The sequence below is a fragment of the Python bivittatus genome, unplaced genomic scaffold, assembly GCF_059951505.1.
Source record: "Python bivittatus isolate LINGU-HERP-01145 unplaced genomic scaffold, Pbiv_v1 ctg000610_np1212, whole genome shotgun sequence".
NCBI classification, from domain to species: Eukaryota; Metazoa; Chordata; class Lepidosauria; order Squamata; family Pythonidae; genus Python; species Python bivittatus.
Window position 1 is genome coordinate 35,327,195 of NW_028277088.1, and position 13,357 is coordinate 35,340,551.

The following is a 13,357-nucleotide window of genomic DNA, read 5'->3' on the forward strand; positions in this document are numbered from 1 at the left end:
CAGACTTTTATTAAATCATTTCATGTAGATATTCATGTATATATGTGGGACAGAATAAATCATTGTAAAACCCTGTTGGAAATGTACCTTAAGATTAAACAATAATTCCCAGGCACTACTTTTTTGGATCCTGTTAGGAATAAAACCTTCCTATTCCGTGCTTTTTCTCCAAATCAGGCAATAAATCCAGAAAAATATCAAAAGCTGCCAAAGGGTCCACCAAAACCAGGGCACTTTCCACAGCTTTTTCCAGCATGTAACAAAGCCAATTTCCCTTCCAAAACCAACGTATGAAATCAAAGTGGTATGATTTAGATAACTAGTTTAATTTAGGAGGTCCTGAAGTTGTACTTTTGCTGGTACATCAAGAGGTATATTGGAAATGGAACAGAAATTAATTCACTATGGGGTGCAGGGATAGTTATTTCAATATTGATTACTAGTTGAGTAGAAAATTCTGTGTTCTGATATTGAACACTGGTGTTCCTCAGAATGCTTCATTTTTCTCCTGGAGGGTACTATCCAGCCATTAGGGAGGTGTTTTGTGATTTTTCCAAAATGGTCTCCTCCTCCTCCTATTTCTTTTTTATTCTTTCGTTCATTTTTTTTTTTGGCTTTAAGTTATATTTTCTTAAAAGAAGTGGTACTGTCTTTTATAAGTCTAGTTTCACTTTATGTCTAGTTCCACTTATTATAGTGATTTAATATTTTGAAATATCCAATATGTTTGATATTTTCTTATGGTTAAGTTTCACAACTTCCCTTCATTTTTAATAGTTTGCTCTATTTTGAAAGTAAATATAAAGGATGCTCATATTTTAAATATATTTTAAAATACACATAGTCCAATTGAATGATTTAGTAGCATTCAGTTTTCAGCTACGTCCTTTACGCCATTAATGAGAAGTACAAACTATCACCAGTCTATTTAATTAGAAAAGTTTATTACATGTTTAGAAATAAGTCACACTGAATGTATTGGGTCGTATTGTCAAGTGAGCGGGTATAAGATTGCAGCCTACATATTCAATTGGCTAGTAAATTTGAAGGAAGAGTCATCCATTTTTCCCCATTCTCCTTTTCGGCTGCCCTCTCAATTTTTCCCCTTTTTCAAATCACCTTGTGGTTTGCATCAGGAGCATCAGGACTGCATCCGGATAACCTCAATACTAAATTACTTTGGAGCCCTGGTATTCCCATCCATAACAATTCTATGCTTAAATTTTCTGTTTGCTCCCCCCCCCTTAATATATTCCTTTTGATGAATACAGTGTTCTTCCTCATGGCCACATTAATGTGCATTTCTCCATGCCTTGAGTTGGCAAAAAAGTATGCCAGCATAATTTGTGCTGCCCCAATGGACAAGGTCTATTCCACTGCAGTAACAACAGTAACTAATGTCCTATAGTTAGTGCTATCTGCTAATTTAAGAGTAACAATTGGTGGATTTGTCTGGCTTCCTTCTCCTCCCAACTGCTGTCAGCAACTGGCAAGGGAAACCACTAAATAGCATTCCTTAAAATAAGGTGCAGTAGGCTTAGGCATATGTGCAGAAAGGAGGCTTCAGCCACCTTTCAAGCTGCCCAAGTGACAAGTCACAGGCACAAAGATGCTCTGTGCTAATGACCTACAAGTCAGGCTATTTCTGAACTGGTTTTCTAGGAGACTAGTAAACCCATATCCAAAACTAGCCTGGCTGACAGATCAGTGGGGTGCAGGTGTGATGTGAGGCAAAGCAGGAAGCTCACACAATGCATACAGAAAGCTTCCTCCTGCTTCCTCCTGGGACCATTTTCTACCCCCAAACCTGTCAGTTGGGCTTTGGGACATAGTTTTATTGGTAGATCTGAAAATAGACTGACAGGTAGGAGGATAACTGGATCACTAACTGTCAGCCAGGCTATTTTTAGTCAGCAGTTACTGATCTTATACCTCTGCCTATGACCCTAGTGCACCCATGACATGTCCCTCAATTTAGAAGGGGAAATTAACATTTTTTAGGGGGGGTCAATTTCACTTAAGTTCCCACTATTTAAAATCACTAAGTACTGCAAGGAAGTGACAGTGCTGGCACCAAGTGGTGTCAGTGAAAAAGGTGTAATGTTCATTTGGACAGAACCAGTAAACCAGTATCAGTATTAGGCTTTCTTTCCCAGATTAAATTGACCTTCCATTAAGATAGTTCTAGTTCTGATTTTAAATACAGGCTTAATGCTCTTCCATCAGAATACTAGACCTGTTTATATAAGCAGCACCAATCAGTCTTTAAATAAGCAGGTTGGATACCATGGAAGCCTGGTATCCAATCTCTCTTGTAACTTAAACCAAGATGGCCATGGAGGGCAGAGTTTAGCCATAGCACCCCAAGGGCCAGTGGGAGCTGGGCAAGTCTCAGGCCTTGACTGTGTCAATACCCACACTGTCAATGAAGCCTTGTAGAATGTCAGTAAATCAAGTCTTGTGTCAGAGGAAAACTTTACTGATTTACACTCAAAGACCAAAGAAGAGGAAAAACACTACTTTAAAACCAGAACAGCTAAAGGCAACATAATATGCATCCACAATGGACCAGGGATGAAACAAAGGCTGTATCATGAGGACATGTCCTCTTAGTGCAGTGTCTTTGTGTTGCTATTAGTAGGACATGCACTATGTTCATTTCTATAGATTTCATACTCTGGAGAACCCCATAACCAGTTAACTGGTGTCATTATACAGTGGGGCAAAAAAGTATTTAGTCAGCCACCAATTGTGCAAGTTCTCCCACTTAAAAAGATGAGAGAGGCCTGTAATTTTCATCATAGGTTTACCTCAACTATGAGAGACAAAATGGGGAAAAAAATCCAGAAAATCACATTGTCTGATTTTTAAAGAATTTATTTGCAAATCATGGTGGAAAATAAGTATTTGGTCAATATCAAAAGTTCATCTCAATACTTCGTTATATATCCTTTGTTGGCAATGACAGAGGTCAAATGTTTTCTGTAAGTCTTCACAAGGTTTTCACACACTGTTGCTGGTATTTTGGCCCATTCCTCCATGCAGATCTCCTCTAGAGCAGTGATGTTTTGGGGCTGTCGCTGGGCAACACGGACTTTCAACTCCCTCCAAAGGTTTTCCATGGGGTTGAGATCTGGAGACTGGCTAGGCCACTCCAGGACCTTGAAATGCTTCTTACAAAGCCACTCCTTTGTTGCCCGGGCGGTGTGTTTGGGATCATTGTCATGCTGAAAGACCCAGCCACATTTCATCTTCAATGCCCTTGCTGATGGAAGGAGGTATTCACTCAAAATCTCACGATACATGGCCCCATTCATTCTTTCCTTTACACGGATCAGTTGTCCTGGTCCCTTTGCAGAAAAACAGCCCCAAAGCATGATGTTTCCACCCCCATGCTTCACAGTAGGTATGGTGTTCTTTGGATGCAACTCAGCATTCTCTCTCCTCCAAATACAACGAGTTGACTTTAGACCAAAACGTTCTACTTTGGTTTCATCTGACCATATGACATTCTCCCAATCCTCTTCTGGATCATCCAAATGCTCTCTAGCAAACTTCAGACGGGCCCGGACATGTATTGGCTTAAGCAGGGGGACACGTCTGGCACTGCAGGATTTGAGTCCCTGGCGGCGTAGTATGTTACTGATGGTAGCCTTTGTTACTTTGGTCCCAGCTCTCTGCAGGTCATTCACTAGGTCCCCCCGTGTGGTTCTGGGATTTTTGCTCACCATTCTTGTGATCATTTTGACCCCACGGGGTGAGATCTTGCATGGAGCCCCAGATCAAGGGAGATTATCAGTGGTCTTGTATGTCTTCCATTTTCTAATTATTGCTCCCACAGTTGATTTCTTCACACCAAGCTGCTTGCCTATTGCAGATTCAGTCTTCCCAGCCTGGTGCAGCTCTACAATTTTGTTTCTGGTGTCCTTCGACAGCTCTTTAGTCTTGGCCATAGTGGAGTTTGGAGTGTGACTGTTTGAGGTTGTGGACAGGTGTCTTTTATACTGATAACAAGGTCAAACAGGTGCCATTACTACAGGTAACAAGTAGAGGACAGAGGAGCCTTTGAAAGAAGTAGTTACAGGTCTGTGAGAGCCAGACATCTTGCTTGTTTGTAGGTGACCAAATACTTATTTTCCACCATGATTTGCAAATAAATTCTTTAAAAATCAGACAATGTGATTTTCTGGATTTTTTTTCTCATTTTGTCTTTCATAGTTAAGTATACCTATGATGAAAATTACAGGCCTCTCTCATCTTTTTAAGTGGGAGAACTTGCACAATTGGTGGCTGACTAAATACTTTTTTGCCCCAGTGCATATAGCTGAATTCTCCCTTCTCTACTGATGGAGGACAAAGTATATTTTCTGTATAGTTTACATAATAGGCGATGTAAAATCAAATTAACAATACATTCATTATGAATGCCACTTGTTAATTGATTAGCATATATTTAATAAGAAATAATGTTAAAGTTGCAGTGATTAAGGTGATACTGAAAAGTGTAAAACAAAAAATATGTTCATTTTGGCTATAGGCTAGTGGAAACTAGGTAATGTCTATAATACAGCTCCTGTTATTTTTATGAAAGAGAAAAATAAAAAGCTGGAAGGTAGTGTCTTTGAGTGGCACTCTCTGTCTTCTTTTTAGTCTCATCCCTGATTTTCTTTATTTCCAAAGGAAAATGTTTTGATTGTTTACAGTGTAGAGCTAACATATCAATTGGATATTATTTATAAAGAACGTTAACAGAGAATTCTAAAATTTAACTCTTGAAGGCTTACATTGCTGCTCCTGTTTCTTTCAGGAACTGCCCTCAGACAAATACACCGAGGTTTCATAGGTTCAAACCTATACCGCATGCACACACCCTGGATATTTTTCATAGCATCACAGAATTCAAGGAAGGGATCTTGTAGCAACCCCTGCCCTGGGCAAGAATCCACTATTACAACATCCCTAAGATATGGCCATCCAGCCTGTTTTCTGCAAAATGCTTTCTGCAAAAGAGTCCACCACCTCCTGAGGCAGTCTATTCCATTGTTAAACAGATCTTACCACTAAGATTTTTCTTCCTAATGTCAATCTGAAATCTCTTATGTTATTTAAATCCATTCCTGCTTTACAAGTTCTTTCACACATTCTCCATTACAATCATGGATGCTCTCTCTCCATAAAATGCCTCTTATTTTTATTTATTTACTTTTTTTTTAATATTGCCAGATTCCAAACATGGCTCCTGGCAATTTATATTATAAAAACTTAAAACAGGATAAAACATAAAATAGAAATAAATGATCAGGTCAAAAATTCAGTAACCCAGTAAGGACACTGATGACTATTCACTGCCCAAATACATTTTAGAACAGCTCTTGGTCTGTACTAGTTTCCTGAAAACCAACATTGTGGATGCCAGCCTACTTTCCAGAGGGATATTATTCCATAATACAGGAGGGGTGCCACTATGGAAAGCATTGCCTAGAAACCAGCACCTTCTTCAGCTCACAGGCTTGGGAGACCATTAAAAGATGTTGGTGGAATGTATGCACATATGCCTGGGTGCGTTGAGGATCTCTGTTAATACTTAGGTGCCAAGTGATATAAGTCTATATAGGTTAAAACCTGCACTTTGAATTGTGCCAGGAATCATATTGGTAGCCAATTCAGTGACTATAAATATTTGTGATATAATTATGAAGATTTTGATTTGCCAATATACAAGCTGCCACATTTTGTACCAATTGCAGTTTCTAAGAGTTCTTCAAAGGCAGCCTTATGTAGATCGCACTGCAGTAATCATATATCGGCAGCATGGAAAGTTGTTTTTGGAATGGATAGGATTAGTTCTTTACTCTCCAGCAGTGACTTTTTTCAAAAACGTCCACTGCCATCTTAAAATGTCATAACTTTCATTCTCCAGCAATAATCCTTCAGGAAAATGCCACCTTTCATAATCTCTGACATTAGTGGGGAACATTTTGAACTCTTTTGGAACTGGGAGAAAAATTCGTATATCTTATCAGCTATTAGTAAGAGAAAACGAGTCACCTTGTACAACCTATTGACACAGTTGGTAAAAGGGAAGAATCTTCAAGCTAGATGGGCCATCCTGCAAACCATATTCAGACTACGGACCAAAGGTTTTCCCTGCTTGATTTAATCTGTCGGCAGACTTTTAGGCTGGGTTTACACTGACATTTTAAACATTGTTTGCTGAATAAACCATGATAGTCTTCTTTAGACACAATGCTAAGACACAATAAAAGAATCTATTTGTTGTGCTAATAGCAAAAGAAACAAACCACATTATGGCTTATTGTAGTATTTAGACTGCTATTGCTTATTTTTAGGGAATATCAATATCTGCCTTCTTTTTTAAATTACAATAGCTCCTGTTCTTAAAACAAGGTATTATTTATTGAATGGATTGTCTTATCACAATTTTTTTAAAAAAAAATCCTTGATGAGATAAAACACTGCTTTAAGTGGCACAATATACCCACTGGCCTTACCCTTGCTACAAGGTTTAACCTAAGAGAGTTCTTTCACTGTTGTACTACATTTCTTAAATTAACATATAATAAGTACATATCTTTTAAATGTGGTTTCCCTCCAAATATTTCATTTGTTTAAACAGAGAATAGGTGTGGAAGGAGCAGGATAGTCAGATTATAACACTATGCACAGTTTTATCCACATCCTTAAACAAGACAAATCACTTTTCCTCCAGTGTGGAAATGAGAGTCAAGCACAAAGACTAGTTAAAAACAGACTCTTTGATATTGACTTGAAATGGAATCTCTAATAAATTGCAGTAGTATTATGTTTTGGTATAGCAACTAACATCTGCAATATACATAGGAAAAGGCTGAAAAAAGAGATTCTATCCTGCTTTTATGCCATTGCAAACAATTCCAGAGTGGGGGATTTTAAATTTCACATACTGGAACCCAATGCAAAAACAATCAAGTTAAAATAGTGACTACAAGAAGTGTGATAAGTAAGTGACCTGAAAACTTTCTGGATCACATATTTTTTTTAAAAGAGCTTTTAAATCTGTCAAGAGTATTTGAAAGATGATGTTTTGCTTTAAAGCATCAGACTGTTAGGTCAGTAATCAAATAAATTAATGGTTTGTTTGTTATTCCATCAACATATTGCTTCTAACAATATTGCCTGCTAATAATGATAGCAGAATGTTTTGGAGTAATTAATTCTGATGAAGAATACCTGATCTGAATAGCAATTAAGTTGGATAGGTAATTAGAAATGGGATATCCAAGGTGGATAATTTTTACTTTCTTCAAATTTTAGCTTTTCTCTTAAGAATGATCAATTAACACTTTATTCAATAACACTGATTTCCACATATACAGTAGTGTTTGCTACAATGAACTGTGAAGTACAAAAAAAGAAATTTCATCCAATATTCAGGAATATATGGTGAATGCTTTGGGGAACTGTGATTAGTTTCAACTTCCAGAAGCATGTCCACTGCACATTTCCATAAAAATCCCTTCAGACTTTGCAATATATTTAAGGCATGCAACTATAGCGTAAAATGTACATTCAAACCTATACCAGGGATACCATGTCTGGGCTGCAAAAACTGAAAAACCATTTAGTGATTATCAGGATTTTTGCAGCCCAGTTGCAGAATGCCTAATCTATACACATTTTCTGTGCAGAAGCTTGAACTTAAGGTCAAATTTCCCACATGTTGATTATAAATTGCGCCACAAGTATTGTTTAATGATAGTATGTATTTGTTGATATTTTGAGTGGCACATTAAAAAAGGTAAGAGTGACTAAATAGTCCATGAGTGGTCAATAAAGTATCTTTACTAAGGAGTAAAACCTATTGAGCTTTAATTTACATGCATATGATAGCATTTTTAGTCTATAATTAAAACAAGAGAGAATTTTTAAAAATTTACTGTTTTAAAAGTTCATAAAAAGATTTTACCCTTTTTTCCTGTAACAGCAAAACATACACATACATCAATCTTCTAAGGCTGCTCAAGCTGAAGCAAATATTAGACTGACATGTCCTACTTTTCTTGACTTTGAAAATTTAGTGATAGCTTCACCTCAGAGATAGGAAACTTCTAGCCTTTCAGATGCTGCCGAATTACAATTTCCAGTTCTCTTCATCACTGGCTGGATTTACAGGAGTTTTTGGTTTAGCAATATCTCCTGGATATCTCCATTGTGCTTTAATTTAATACAATATGACTTCAAGCGCATGGTGGGAATACCACAATAATAATTTATTGCAGATATACATACATACAAGTTTCACAAATTATGCAATTATGTGGAATCTTTGAGTATCTTCAGTCTAGACGTTAATTTTCTACCCTAAAGTGTGGTATCCTATATAACTAACCAGAGAGACCTACGTGATTTTTCTTTTGCTATCCTATATCAGATAATAAAATGCAGATAATTTCTCTTTTGAACAAGATAGCTTAGAGAACATTCTACTTCATTTTGCTATCTGGTTCTATATGAATAAATTGCGTACAGGTTACAATTTATAAGCACGTGTTTTCTTCAGTACATACATACTAAAGTACTGTCACTGGAATAAATGAACTGGATTAAACTATTTAAACTGTGAAATTAAACATACAGTGTAAAAGCTATGTTTTCACAAGCCAATGTTTAACAGAACTTGCAATATATCCATCTCTTAAATATAAAAAATGAGTAAGGAACAGATATAAGTTATTTTTTGAAAGAAAATGTATTAAGATATATGAAAAAATGTAAACTATGTTAGATGTTTATCTGTACATAAGAGACAGGTGTAGTACAAACAGGAAAAAAAGCAAGAAGCCAAATGAGAAATTTTTTACTCCCAGCATCCATCTGTTAAATTTGAATTCATGCATAACTGATTATCCATGACTGGTAAGTTTCCTTTTTTCTCCAGTAGCTTAACACATGTGTTTTAACATTACAAGTTAAACCATTAAAAAGAAGGTATACAAGTAACCGTAACACAACCTCATTTACTAGAGGTCACCTATATTTTAAGAAATGTCAAAAATATCTGGAGATTAAATATTGATAAGCTATGATGTTATTGTAATAATAAAGTTAAGGAAGCTCTCTATACTAAAAAGAGATAAAAATGTGGGAATAGCAGAAGGATACACAGAAATCAGAAGCAAAAACTTAAGAGAAAATGTGTCAACAATAAACAAGAGGAAATGAGAAAGAAGGAAAGATGAAGGTGGAAACTAATATCTGTGTGTCATTATGACTGCCAGAGTACTGGCAAAGAAACAGCATCCTTTTATTTCAATTTTAATCATTTCTGAATTTTAATACCCTGTGCCTTTTGTAATTCTCCTGGCAATCCACATAAACAACCAACCCAGCCAAACACCAGTGTAAATTAAATGGCACGCAAACCTCACCACTGATGTAGTTCTCCCAATCAGGTGACCAAAAGCAGAAAAGGTAAGTTTTCTTAAAGTCTCTATGGATGACTAGTCAATTAACTGGTATAATGTTTCTTACATTCTTTAATTTTAAAAGGAAGTCCAGCAGTTAACATACATGACTGTTCACAAAAATGAATAAATAAAGCAAGTCAGTAGTAATAGAATAATCAGTGACCATCAGGGTCTGAAAAAATGAGTTTGCTCTCACTGGCACTAAGGAGCATCACATGATTATTTAATTACAGCTCTAATTTTTGTCTCATGGATGGCAACATATCAACAATTAATAGGGCAAATAGAGGAGACAGCAATTTTAAAGAAACAGTCTATATGCAAAACACTGGCTGAAAATACAACAGAATAATTTTTGAAACATGCATGCCATGAATAGTTTGCTATTTTGATGCACCTATTACATCCACAGAAAAACTAAATCCATTCTGTTGGTTTAATTTTTGCTAAAATTATTATCTCTGGAAAATAATATTTTGGAACAGATACAACATTTAGAATGTATTTTGAAGCACACTAGTAAGATCAAACATAAAATAGCAAGCTTCCTTCAGTGAATGAACAGCTTAAATTCAGCCAGTAATGAAATTACAGATTCATTGGAAATGAAACCATGCGGTTACAAGAAATCACACTGTAAACTGTGCCTAGATTCTAGGAAGACCCTACACACTTCAGAGCACAGGCTGCACATCTCACCTGATTAGCAGCTGAGCCACTTTTAAAACTTTACAAAGACAATTTTTCTTTAAATTGCATTAGATAATTGTCACACTATAAGACTGTGAACATAGAGGTGATCGGCTGACAGAGTAATGCATGCAACTCTCTCACAAAGCTGAGAGCATTTCTAATGATTTCCATTCAGGTCCAAGAACCACATCAAGGCTGCAGATTCAAAACAAGCCATATTCCATATTCCATCGGCATACACATAATACCCAGGATAAGATAAATTACCATTATTTTGTCTTATCTGGACTGTGTTTGCTGAGGCCATTCCTGAGGATATATATAAAATAATCTATTGAAAAGACAAATTTAAGCAAGAGTTAAATCAGTAAGGAAATGCAACTTAAAAAAAGATTATTTTTAAGTATCTGAAACTTTTTAAACCTGCATACCACAGAGGGAAAGTTATTTCAGGATACAAGCAGCACTGCAGAGATTCTGCAGTATTAAGCAGTGATAAGCAAAACATCTCTGACATCTGAAGATGTCAGGACTGATATAAACAATCAACTTTATTTAAGTTTAAATGTATTTGTTTAATATATTTATATGCCAGTTCCCACTATTGCAAATTGTGAAGCTTTTTCTAATATAATTAAAATATAATAATATAAAATCAATATAAAATAATATTTTATTTATCAAATTTGTATGGCCACCCATCTCACAAAAAAGTGACTCTGGGCAGCATATAACAATATTAATGTTAATATTGAGATTTAAAAAGTGAGAGAAGAAAGACTAAACCATAAATAATTAATGCAACAATCATAAAGGGAAGGCCTTGATAAAGACATAAGTGTGTGAAAGATAGATATATTTCTTAATATAAAGCTGAGTAACTATTTTTCTACAATAGGTATTCCAAAATAAAATTAGCTTAATGAATCAAATTAATAATGTTGCATGCAATTTATTTCAAGGATCCTAAATAATAGACAGTAAATAAATAGCTCTTGCTTTAAGAGTTCAAGGGAAAATTTTGTTCCTAGACAGAGAAATGAAATTTAAGTATTCTTTCTTTCTTTCTTTGTTTTAAATACTGCAGTATGTATGAAAATCAAAATGAGCCCTCTATTCATAATACATGCAATCTCAGAAACATGTTTTCTATAAAGGTCCAGGGTATTTATGAAAAAAAGGGTCTACTGCATTTATGAAAAGTTACAATAATTGCAGGCTCAAGATGTGTTGCTAAATCTTATTTGCTTATAAGCACAGTCATCACTGTCTAATTTCAGTAAAATTATATACAATATATTTCTGTATTACTTTTCTTCAAAGTTCACATGAATATTTACCTTTCTAAGAGATGACTTGGGAAACATTCTGCAGTTATGTAAGTAATGAGGAAAAGATTCTAAAATAATAGGTGGGAAAATTACAATACTGCTATTTTTTAAAAGATTTATTCCCCAAAAGTACAATACCATGTAAAATAATAGCCCCGTTAATCCTTTTACAAGACTGAAAAGACAGATAGCCCTAAAAGTAGCCCTAAAATTGTTTTATTGATGTTGATGAGAGGTTTCAAATGCTCACAAGTATGTCCATTGCATTAAATGTCATGTTCTTAAGTAGACAAATGTTAAATGGAATATACAAGATTACAGGCTATTAAAAGTACCTTTCTGCACATGAAAAATTCCTGTGAAAACCATATGTATTTAAACTGGTCATCTCAAGCACTTCTCAGTTATAAATGACCATCTGTGATCTCAAAAGAAAAAAAAAGGGGCAAAAAGAAAAGAGGGTGTTCCATAAGCAAAATATCATATAGACCTATTCTAACCATGTTTAATTAGAAAACATTCATAGGACTTAGGACTTCAGCCTTATAATGCAACACAATGCAATTCATCTCAAAAATAAGTTTCCTTGAATCAATATCTCATATTCCAAGAAAAGTATTGCAGATCCATTATCTAAAAAATGGTTGCATGACCATTTGCACAAAGCAGTAATAGTTTGGGTTATATGGTATAAGAACCATGGAAACCACAGTATGGTGTATTATCATACAACTGAACACATACTGAGGGGAAAAAAAGCACTAAGTGCTGTCTAAAAGTCAGTAGAAATACATACTATGCTATATGACTATTACAGTTTTTAAACTTCATTCTATGTAGATGTGGGGTATTAATCATAATATTAATTTAAAAGTGACTATTAGAGACATATAATGATACAGACATCAATGCCTTATGGTGGCCTAAATACCCAAAATGTTACATGTATAAAAATACCACCTCCACTCCAGCATATCAGTACACGCTACCCTTAAGGCTATACCAGTTCACATTTTGGGTAGGCTTGCACTCCAGTGTGAAGCCACAAGCCGCATATTGCACCAAAGAGTATCGTTCAAAAACTATTTAGAATACTGGTCATAGGGTCATATTAAAAAACTGAATTCTAAAAAACAGATTTTTTTTTTTTACGTTTAAAAGCTAGAGGATGTTTACACATTGAAGCACAAACTTCTTTCAATCATAGGCATGTTTATTATAGTTTCTGTTTTATAATTTGAAATGCTAAAACCTGTTCTGTTAATGTTTATATTGATTTCTGGCAAGTATTTTTCTTCATATATAACTGCACTAAGAACATTGCCTTTCCATAACCTAACTATTCAGAAATATTTTTCTCAGTTGCAAGAAAAATCTTTTGATTTTGGCTTCTATTGCCATAATTGCTGCAACAACATTTTGCAGTTACTTTTTTTCCATTTCAAATACATAGAGTTATACCTCAAGCTCCTTTATGAAATTAAAGCAGCAAAATGTTGGGGCTAAGGTTATCCCCCATCTCTCAAGAGAGGAGGGAAAAAAATCAAGCATCCCACTGGTTTTAGAAGTTATGTAACCTACTTGAAAATAAAATGCTTATTTATGAGGTGAAATGGATATCTTAGTATCTAATCCTTTAACACAGCAATAAGAAATAATTAAAGGTGTGAAATTCAGCATCTTTTGACAAAGATATTAAGAGTTGTTGCATGTCCATAAACAAAATGGAAAATCTGTGGAACATTTGCCATTTAGGTCAAGCTTTATGGGCTAAACCTTAATACGCCAGATACAAAATGAGTTCTGGATATAAAGCTCTTAAGATCAGGATATAGCATATATTGATTAGAGAAAGTGAATATTTGA

General features: G+C 35.1%; 1 long non-coding RNA gene across 2 annotated transcripts in view; it reads left to right on the plus strand.

Annotated features, from left to right (window-relative positions):
• Positions 1 to 13,357, plus strand: part of LOC148214596 (uncharacterized) — a 47,755-nt gene that overhangs the window by 9,171 nt on the left and 25,227 nt on the right. The window lies entirely within an intron of this gene.